This window comes from Scyliorhinus canicula, chromosome 8 (assembly GCF_902713615.1).
Source record: "Scyliorhinus canicula chromosome 8, sScyCan1.1, whole genome shotgun sequence".
NCBI lineage: Eukaryota > Metazoa > Chordata > Chondrichthyes > Carcharhiniformes > Scyliorhinidae > Scyliorhinus > Scyliorhinus canicula.
The window spans coordinates 94,384,528-94,395,984 of NC_052153.1; the positions used below are offsets into that span (position 1 = coordinate 94,384,528).

General features: G+C 43.9%; 1 long non-coding RNA gene across 1 annotated transcript; it reads left to right on the plus strand.

Annotated features, from left to right (window-relative positions):
* LOC119970396 lies at nucleotides 1-10,562 on the plus strand. Its single transcript, XR_005461605.1, has 2 exons — nucleotides 1-588; nucleotides 6,796-10,562. It is a non-coding gene; the product is annotated as an uncharacterized LOC119970396 (long non-coding RNA).
* The last annotated feature ends 895 nt before the right edge of the window (nucleotides 10,563-11,457 follow it).

Below are 11,457 nucleotides of genomic sequence, written 5' to 3' on the forward strand. Positions count from 1 at the left end.
GGGCGGAAAGGCAGCGGCCAACCCAGTTTTGCTGCTAGCCACCTCCTTATCGAGTGTCTGGAGTCAATTCCCTTCTCGGTTTACTTTTTCATTTCCTGCGATGTGAGCCTCCGGTCTCTGGAGGGCAGTCTAATTTTGTTTTCGGCCATTTTCTGCGGCGAGAAAGCCCTTCTTGTTGAAACTTTGGCTGGCGGGATCAGTGACGAAGGGGATGGGGGGAGTTGAATTCGGGACTTGGTGGAGCGGACGAACCCCGAGTAGCTGATGTCGAAGAGGAAAGGGGAAGACATTCTGTGTTGCCGGCCAAGCAAGCGGTTCGTTTCCCTGTTTGTGGACTTGAAGGGTGTGAGGCCCGCGCCCAGGCGCGACAGCAGCGCCAAGAGGAAGCTGCAGGCGGAGGGAGAAGTGGAGCTGCCCGCGTGCAAGAGGCTGGAGAACGCGTGGCGAGGCCAAGCTGAGCCCGGGGACCGGAGCGCGAGCCACGGCGAGGGCTTGGTTCGGCCCCGGGCCCGGGCCCCGGGGCTCGGCGCTGGGGAGCCTGGAGCCAGCCGATCCCCCACTGGCAGTAGCCTGACTGGGACTGCACAGGTAAAGACAGCAATCACACATCCTTGTGTGAGGTGATCCAGTCAGAGTCACTTTTATAAACATTTATTTACAGACATGCAGCACCTACCACGCTTCCACTCTGAATCAGGGGATACCGAATGAAACAAACACAAGCTTGCCAATGAGAAAGAAGTGGCGTCGCTTAATACAGTGAAACAAACACTAGAAACGTTCATACGAAATGTAGAGAGTCACATTAAAGTGCCATTTGCAGCGGTACCCCTCCGGGTGCAGAAAATAACAAAGAAAATTACAGCATAGGAACAGGCCCTTCGGCCCTCCCAGCCTGCGCCGATCCAGATCTTTTATCTAAACCTGTCTCCTATTTTCCAAGGCCTACTTCCCTCTGTTCCTGCCCGTTCATATACCTGTCTAGATGCCTCTTAAATGATGCTATCGTACCCGCCTCTACCACCTCCGCTGGTAAAGCGTTCCAGGCACCCACCACCCTCTGCGTAAAAAACTTTCCACGCACATCTCCCTTAAACTTTCCCCCTCTCACCTTGAAATCGTGACCCCTTGTAACTGACACCTCCACTCTTGGGAAAAGCTTGTTGCTATCCACCCTGTCCATACCTCTCAATTTTGTCGACCTCAATCAGGTCCCCCTCAACCTCTGTCTTTCCAATGAAAACAATCCTAATCTACTCAACCTTTCTTCATAGCTAGCACCCTCCATACCAGGCAACATCCTGGTGAACCTCCTCTGCACCCTCTCCAAAGCATCCACATCCTTCTGGTAATGTGGCGACCAGAACTGCACGCAGTATTCCAAATGTGGCCTAACCAAAGTCCTATACAACTGTAACATGACCTGCCGACTCCTGTACTCAATACCCTGTCCGATGAAGGCAAGCATGCTGTAAGCCTTCTTGACCACTCTATCAACCTGCGTTGCCACCTTCAGGGTACAATGGACCTGAACTCCCAGATGTCTCTGTACATCAATTTTCCCCAAGACCCTTTCATTGACCCAATCACGAAAAGACAGAGCTCAGGAGAGGTTACGATAGTCCCCATCTCACAAAATATGACACAGTGTATGGAAAGGCTCAGTAAACCAAGGTCCACCACACTAAGAAAACAAAAAGGGACAGTCAATAGGGAATTAAAGGTGCTATATTTAAATGCCCGCAGTGTACGGAACAAGGTTGATGAGCTTGTGGCCCAGATTGTGACTGGCAGGTATGATGTGGTAGGCATCACAGAGACGTGGTTGCAGGGGGTTCAGGACTGGCAGTTAAACATCCAGGGATTTACAACCTATCGAAAAGACAGAGAGGTGGGTAGAGGGGGCGGGGTTGCCTTGTTAATTAGAAATGAAATTAAATCAATAGCACTAAACGACATAGGGTCAGACGATGTGGAGTCTGTGTGGGTAGAGTTGAGGAACCACAAAGGCAAAAAAACCATAATGGGAGTTATGTACAGGCCTCCTGACAGTGGTCAGGACCAGGGGCACAAAATGCACCACAAAATAGAAAGGGCATGTCAGAAAGGCAAGGTCACAGTGATCATGGGGGACTTCAATATGCAGGTGGACTGGGTAAATAATGTTGCCAGTGGACCCAAAGAAAGGGAATTCATTGAATGTTTACAGGATGGCTTTTTGGAACAGCTTGTGATGGAGCCCACGAGGGAACAGGCTATTCTGGACTTAGTGTTATGTAATGAGCCAGAATTGATAAAAGATCTTAAAGTAAGGGAACACTTAGGAAGCAGTGATCATAATATGGTAGAATTCAGTCTGCAATTTGAAAGAAAGAAGGTAGAATCAGATGTAAAGGTTTTACAGTTAAATAAAGGTAATTACAGGCGCATGAGGGAGGAACTGACGAAAATCGACTGGAAGCAGAGCCTAGTGGGAAAGACAGTAGAACAGCAATGGCAGGAGTTTCTGGGAGTAATTGAGGACACAGTGCAGAGGTTCATCCCAAAGAAAAGAAAGGTTATCAGAGGGAGGATTAGGCAGCCATGGCTGACAAAGGAAGTCAGGGAATGCATCAAGGCAAAAGAGAGAGCCGATAATGTGGCAAAGAGTAGTGGGAAGTCAGAAGATTGGGAAGGCTACAAAAACAAACAGAGGATAACAAAGAGAGAAATAAGGAAGGAGAGGATCAAATATGAAGGTAGGCTAGCCAGTAACATTAGGAATTATAGTAAAAGTTTCTTTAAATACATTAAAAACAAACGGGAGGCAAAAGTAGACATTGGGCCGCTCCAAAATGACGCTGGTAATCTAGTGATGGGAGACAAGGAAATAGCTGAGGAACTTAATAAGTACTTTGCGTCAGTCTTCACAGTAGAAGACATGAGTAATATCCCAACAATTCAGGAAAGTCAGGGGGCAGAGTTGAATATGGTTGCCATCACAAAGGAGAAGGTGCTAGAGAAACTAAAAGGTCTGAAAATTGATAAATCTCCGGGCCCAGATGGGCTACATCCTAGAGTTCTAAAGGAGATAGCTGAAGAAATAGTGGAGGCGTTAGTTATGATCTTTCAAAAGTCACTGGAATCAGGGAAAGTCCCAGAGGATTGGAAAATCGCTGTTGTAACCCCCCTGTTCAAGAAGGGAACAAGAAAAAAGATGGAAAATTATAGGCCAATTAGCCTAACCTCGGTTGTTGGCAAAATTCTAGAATCCATCGTTAAGGATGAGATTTCTAAATTCTTGGAAGTGCAGGGTCGGATTAGGACAAGTCAGCATGGATTTAGTAAGGGGAGGTCGTGCCTGACAAACCTGTTAGAGTTCTTTGAAGAGATAACAAATAGGTTAGACCAAGGAGAGCCAATGGATGTTATCTATCTTGACTTCCAAAAGGCCTTTGACAAGGTGCCTCACGGGAGACTGCTGAGTAAAATAAGGGCCCATGGTATTCGAGGCAAGGTACTAACATGGATTGACGATTGGCTGTCAGACAGAAGGCAGAGAGTTGGGATAAAAGGTTCTTTTTCGGAATGGCAACCGGTGACAAGTGGTGTCCGGCAGGGTTCAGTGTTGGGGCCACAGCTGTTCTCTTTATATATTAACGATCTAGATGACGGGACTGGGGGCATTCTGGCCAAGTTTGCCGATGATACAAAGATAGGTGGAGGGGCAGGTAGTATTGAGGAGGTGGGGAGGCTGCAGAAAGATTTAGACAGTTTAGGAGAATGGTCCAAGAAGTGGCTGATGAAATTCAACGTGGGCAAGTGCGAGGTCTTGCACTTTGGAAAAAAGAATAGAGGCATGGACTATTTTCTAAACGGTGACAAAATTCATAATGCTAAAGTGCAAAGGGACTTGGGAGTCCTAGTCCAGGATTCTCTAAAGGTAAACTTGCAGGTTGAGTCCGTAATTAAGAAAGCAAATGTAATGTTGTCATTTATCTCAAGAGGCTTGGAATATAAAAGCAGGGATGTACTTCTGAGGCTTTATAAAGCACTAGTTAGGCCCCATTTAGAATACTGTGAGCAATTTTGGGCCCCATACCTCAGGAAGGACATACTGGCACTGGAGCGGGTCCAGCGGAGATTCACACGGATGATCCCAGGAATGGTAGGCCTAACATACGATGAACGTCTGAGGATCGTGGGACTATATTCATTGGAGTTTAGGAGGTTGAGGGGAGATCTAATAGAAACGTACAAGATAATGAATGGCTTGGATAGGATGGACGTAGGGAAGTTGTTTCCATTAGCAGGGGAGACTAGGACGCGGGGGCACAGCCTTAGAATAAAAGGGAGTCACTTTAGAACAGAGATGAGGAGAAATTTCTTCAGCCAGAGAGTGGTAGGTCTGTGGAATTCATTGCCACAGAGGGCGGTGGAGGCCGGGACATTGAGTGTCTTTAAGACAGAAATTGATAAATTCTTGATTTCTCAAGGAATTAAGGGCTATGGGGAGAGAGCGGGTAAATGGAGTTGAAATCAACCATGATTGAATGGTGGAGTGGACTCGATGGGCCGAATGGCCTTACTTCCACTCCTATGTCTTATGGTCTTATGGACCATGTAGTCCGCTCTTGAATTTGATCTTCCAAAATGCATCACCTCGCATTTGCCTGGATTGAACTCCATCTGCCATTTCTCTGCCCAACTCTCCAATCTATCTATATTTTGTTGTATTCTCTGACAGTCCTCCTCGCTATCTGCAACTCCACCAATCTTAGTATCATCTGCAAACTTGCTAATCAGACCACCTATACCTTCCTCCAGGTCATTTATGTAGATCACAAAGAACAGTGGTCCGAGCACGGATCCCTGTGGAACACCACTAGTCACCCTTCTCCATTTTGAGACACTCCCTTCCACCACTACTCTCTGTCTCCTGTTGCCCAGCCAGTTCTTTATCCATCTAGCTAGTACACCCTGAACCCCATACAACTTCACTTTTTCCATCAACCTGCCATGGGAAACCTTATCAAACGCCTTACTAAAGTCCATGTATATGACATCTACAGCCCTTCCCTCATCAATTAACTTTGTCACTTCCTCAAAGAATTCTATTAGGTTTGTAAGACATGACCTTCCCTGCACAAAACCATGCTGCCTATCACTGATAAGTCCATTTTCTTCAAGATGTGAATAGATCCTATCCCTCAGTATCTTCTCCAACAGTTTCCCTACCACTGACGTCAAGCTCACAGGTCTATAATTCCCTGGATTATCCCTGCTACCCTTCTTAAACAAAGGGACAACATTAGCAATTCTCCTGTCCTCCGGGACCTCACCCGTGCTCAAGGATGCTGCAAAGATATCTGTTAAGGCCCCCGCTATTTCGTCCCTCGCTTCCCTCAGTAACCTGGGATAGATCCCATCCGCTCCTGGGGTCGGACAATCCCTTCACTCACTGCAGAATCTTATTGCTGTTTCGGGGTGGATGGAAATGACTTTCTTTGGTTCTACCTCACATTGGAATTGACATTTCATGTTCCTTTTTATTTGTTAATTCAGCTTCAAGACAGCAAATTGTGGTTACCAGAATAACATCGACGCAGGCACTGAAATAATGAAGCCACAGTAGCCCAGTCAACACTGTGAAGTTCTCCTCACAAACATCTGAGGACATGTGCCTAAAATTGGGAGAGCTGCCCCACAGATTAGTCAAGCAACAGTGCTGGTAGCATAGTGGTATACAGTTGGTAGGGAGTTTTCCCTGGAGTTCTCAAAATTGATATTGGACCACTTGGCATCAGGTCAAACACAGGCAGAAATCTACTTTTGCCTTCTCTCAGCTGATGATTCAGTGCTCCTCTCTGATGAAACACTTGGGTGGGTGGGTTTGGGGTGGCTGGATGTTCGTGGGTGTGGAGGGGCCTGTGTTGGTCTGTGCAATAGTTACCCAGAAGCTAGAAGTGTTTCTAATTCTACCTTTTTCTGTGTAACTATTGATGTAACACAGTGGGAACTATCTTAAGTTGTGATTTAAATCACATTTTCAGATGGTTCCTAGTGCAGAGCAATTGCCCATCGGAAGTTTGCACTTCCCAGGCATTTGCTGTGCAATCCTTACCTGGGATGCTCTGGGGGGGGGGGGGGGGGGGGGGGTTGAGGGGGTTCCTCTGCATACCTTTAGGCTACCATTCGGTTACAGTGCCCTTGAATTTTGCAGTTACAGCCCAAGATTAGCATGCAGAAGGAAACACCAGCATCTGCAAGTTCCCCAACGATGTGCACATCGTCCTGGATTGGAACCATAACAACGCCTCCAATGTCGCTGGGTCAAAATACTGGAACTCCCTTCCTAACAGCACTGTGGGTGTACCTGTACCATATGGATTGCAGTGCTTCAAGAAGGCAGCTCACCATCTCAAAGATAATTAACAATGGGCAATAAATGCTGGCTTTGCTAGCAAAGCCCATATCCTGGGAATAGATTTTAAAAACTGTACAGCCAAGACTTCAGCTGCCGAGGCCCTAACCTCTGGAATTAACCAGCTTAAAACCTCTCCAACTCTCTTTCCTCTTTTAAAACTCTCCCCAAAACCCACCTCAGTGACCAAATTTTCATAATTTTCCTTAATAGTTCCTTATCTGATTCATTGTAGAATATTTGTTTTGATAACACTTCTATAAAGTATGGCATGTTTTAAAAGGTGCTTATTCATATTTCCAAATGTGTTTTGTATTTGCCTTTCGATAGCCGATGGTTTATATTTGTTCACTGGGATTGGTTGAAAATAATTTTTTCTATTTCCCTTCCAGAATGCACCGGAGGATGAAGTATCTTGTCAATACAACTCATTTCAGTTTTGGAGAGTTCCTTTGCCTGTTGTTGAGTTGACTGAGATTGAGGATTTTGGACAGCCGAAGACTACTGAAGAAATGAATTGTGAAGATCCAGAAGAGGCCACAGAAATAGAGATGGAGCTGCAGAACTGAGATTGTCATAAAAAAAATTCTGTTTGTATATTTTGAAATGAATGAATAGAAGTTATCCTGGAGAAAAGGGGAAGGCGCAGTAGACATCCTCTGTTTTTGTAAAATTGTTACTTGTTATGTGTGATCTACATTTCCAGAAACCTTTTTCTTATTGTTTGTCTGGAGAAAACATTAAAGGTGCATAGGCTGTTCCGATATACAGCTTAGAGTTTAATAAAACTGTGAATAAATGTGTATATGTTTATCTGACAGTTGCAATGATCTGGGAAATCCACAGATGCTGATGTAAGCTCTGTGGTCTCTGGCTTAGAGGCAACAGAAGTCCAGTGAATGGGAAAACTGCAGCTTTAGTTTAGCCTGGACTTCAGACTGCTAGGATTTGGGCTAAGTTTGATGTGACTATTTGTGTATGGCAGCTTATACACTGACGCTAGAACAAATAATATTATAGTAATAAAGCTGGTCGGATATCCCAGACTTTACTTTGTGAATGATGAATCTAAACAACAAAAGTATGAGAAATATAGGATTTACATTTTTAAAAAGATTCCCCTCTCTTCCGCCTTGAAAGTGTTGATCATGGTCGGATGTGATTTCAAGGTATTGAAGTGGCATCTGGCAGTGACTCATCCAAATGACCAGTCTTCATGTGTAAATCTTGAGTTTTTGTTGGTGAGCTCCTGATCTTTGACACCACAGCCGAGTATAAATATGAGACTAGAACGTATTAACCTGCTAATGAGAAAAAAAAAAACAATAGTCCACATCATCATTATTAACTCGGAGCATCACAGCTGGTTTGAATTCTTTGGACACTTGGGTTTCCAATTATCTCACTTGTAGGCAGAAAACTGCTTTTGAAGTGATTTGTGCATGAAGCATTGACCTCCGATGCAATCGGGGCAGCTTTTGTGATCTAAATTTTAAATAAAGGATAACGAAAAGCAAGTGAGAGCAGGAGAAGGAAGGTAACACAAATAATGTGTTTCTGCTTTAGTTTTGCAGTAATAGGTCTAAACATTTGAGTTGGAAGTGAAAACGATAAACTGGCTGATGCAGGTGAACAGGAACGTAACCAGAAGGCAGAAATGGGATTACAATTTGCCAAAATGTGTGAGATATTAAATAATGCATGTTTTTATTTTGCTCATTGAGCTCACCAGCACTATGGGCTTGAATTATCTGAAATTGCCATCAAATGCATCTGTATCTTTGTGTATGTTGTCTGATATTAAAGGGGAAAGACACTCCAGGGAGAGTAGTTTTTGTTCAAAGTATTTTTTACTGCTGATTAGTGCAGCCAGGTACTATATTATTTTGGTGATTGTTTCTTAACTGGGAATCTGCTGTTCCTGCTAAGCTAAAGTGTTGTAGAAAATAGAAACAGGAGGCGACCATTCAGCCCTTTGAGCCTGCTCTACCATTCATTATGATAATGGCTGATCATCCAACTCTGTAATCTGTTCCTGTTTTCCCCCCATATCCTTTGATCTCTTTAGCCCCAAGAGCTATATCTGTAACTCATTCTTGAAAACATACAGGGCTGGATTGTCCACTGGTAGGAATCTCCGTTGCGCCGGCAGCGCACCCACACCCTGGAATTTCCCGACAGCGTGGGGCTGCCTACAATAGTAAACCCCATCAGCCAGCTGGCGGGACGGAGAATCCCGCTGCCGGCGGGGGTGCATCACATCAGAAAACTGGTGCAGCGGGACGGAGAATCCCACCCACGGTGTTTTGCACTCAATGCTTTTTGTAGTCACGAATTCCCCAGGCTTACCACTCTGGGTGAAATTTCTCCTCATCTCAATTCTAAATGGTTTACCCTGTATCTTTAGATTGTGACTCCTGGCTCTAGACTTGCTTGCCATCAGGAGCATCCTTCCTGGATCTGCCTTGTCTCGTGCTGTAAGAATTTTATCGATTTCTATGAGATTCTACCCCTTCCACATTCTTCTAAACTGCGGTGAATATAATCCTAACCGACTCAATCTCCTCTTACGTCAGTCCCACCATCCCGGGAATCAGTCTGGTTAACTTTTGCTACACTCCTCCAGACCAAGAATATCCTTCCTCGGATAAGGAGCCCAAAACTTCACACTATATTCCAGGTGTGGTATCACCAAGGCCCTGTATAATTGAAGCAATACATCATTGCTGTACTTGAATCCTCTCGCTGTGAAATCCAACATCCCTTCATTTTCATCTGCATTCTAAAGCAGGTCCATAGAAAACGGGTATCATGATTTGGGGGTTGCCAAGAACAGATGTTAAATTTTGGAATTTTAGGAAACGATGCTATGAGGTGGCAGTGCAGGCGAGGCAATGGTTGGAGGTTCGAATGAAGCTTGGACTTGGGAGCCACAGCCCCAGTTCATGTGCTTGGAAGTGCTTCTCATTGGTAATGTAATTGGAGTGAGGTACAGGCAGGAGATTTCACATCAAGGGCTTGGATCTGGGCAAGAAAATTCAACTTAAAAAATGAAATTCCTATGAGGTATTTTACTCTCCAAATTAAGGCGTTTAAACAAAAACATTTCTCATTAGATAATTCTTGCCCCTCTAAGTAAAATAGCCCAGACTTAAAGTAAACCTGGTGAGGAAATGTATTTTCACCATACATGATGGGTGTACAGCTAGTTATTTTGCCAAAGTGCTTAAGGCTTGCATATTTGAATTGGAGCCCGTGTGTGTCACGCCTATGAGTACATTCAACGTTAGTTTATTTTCAATTTTGAGCTATTGGGTCAATTTTGAGTCAACTGAATTGTCTGTTATACAAGGTTCAGTCACAAGTTGGACAAATAGAATTCCTATTCTAGGAATATTGAAAGTGTTTTTACTTGCCAGAATATTCCCTTTTTCTAACCTGTTCTACCACTTACCCCTGCACTTGGGTTTAGTACAGGCAGAGAGATGGGATATGGGCATGAACTTCTTCATGGTTGGAACTGGCATTCACAATCTGGCTTGTTATTTCTCTGTCTGCATCTGTCTGGGTAAAATAGTATCCTCACAAGACAGAGCACTTTGCCTATGCAATCCTGATTCAGCAGGACAAACTAGTTGTGTGCTTTAATGTTCATTGAGTTTATCATTTCCTGGCAGAAGGATGGGATAATGCATACCCCATCACTGACATAAATTTGGATAGTCACTTCTGGCAGTTGCTCTTTCTGAACACTGCAAGTCTTGCCAGTTGTGACTAGCTTAAAGTTTTTCATTGAAAGAAAAGGGTATAACTTGTGTGGTGTGTAAATAAATCATAAGCATGACAAGGTAGGGTTTGGGGGGAGATGAGAAGTGGAACTTAGTTATGAGCATGTAACTTTAATTTTTTTTTCTACATGCTTAATGCCTGTTCGTTTTTTGTGTTTACAAACTGATTTTTTTTCTGGTGTAGAAGATATATGTCATTCAGTTTCTCTAGTCCTTCACTAGGCACAAAATATATTTTGGTGAAAGAAAAACCCAGGGTTCTATTTAGAAAATGAATGATGCCTATCTGCATCTTTTGCTGTGTTTATGCAGTCTTCAAGAATTTTTGTTGTACAAAATTTCAACAGAGTAAAATATTTTCAATATTTGTATTTCATAGTATTTTTGCATTATTTGATTCCTTCAGTTTTCAGTGTTAGAACTATAATGAATATGTCTGTCTATCCTATTGTGGCAGTTCCGCAGATAAGTGTGGGGTATACAGAAGAAGAATATCTTTATTGTCACAAGTAGGCTTACATTAACACTGCAATTAATGAAGTTACTGTTAAAAGCCCTTAGTCGCCACATTCCGGCGCCTCTTCGGGTACACAGAGGGAGAATTAAGAATGTCCAATTCACCTAACAGCATGTCCTTTGGGACTTGTAGGAAACCGGAGCACCCGGAGGAAACCCTCCCAGACACGGGGAGAACGTGCAGACTCCATACAGACAGTGACCCAAGCCGGGAATGGAACCTGGGACCTTGGAGCGACCCATTGCACCCAGGCTGCAGTAATCTAATGTGCGTTTCCCTAATTTATTTAAACCAATTTCTTTTTAAATCAAAGAAAATTCAATTTTAGTAGCTTTGTGATGCATCCCACATTTTGACAGTGCTCTGTGTGGATAAAAAACTTTTCCTAATTTTTAATACGCCCCTTTATATTTCTTGGACTACCTTTGTGCTCTTTAGCATTCTATCACGATTTTATTAGTTCACAGCTCTAAACTGTTATACAGAAACAGGAGTGTGTCATTTAGCTCTTGTGCCTATTAACACCATTTAATCAGATCATGGCTTATTTGTGTCCTGATTCCACATACCTAACTTCACACCATAGCCGGGATTCTCCCTTTTGGGGACTAAGTCCCCATGCCCGCCGGAAAACGGGCAAGAATCACTCTGGACCTTTTCCTTGATGCTGTGGCCAGAGGCTTAATTGTCAAGGCAAACAAAAGTGGGGTCAATGGACAACCCTGCCTCGTACCACTTCAGCTGCAAAT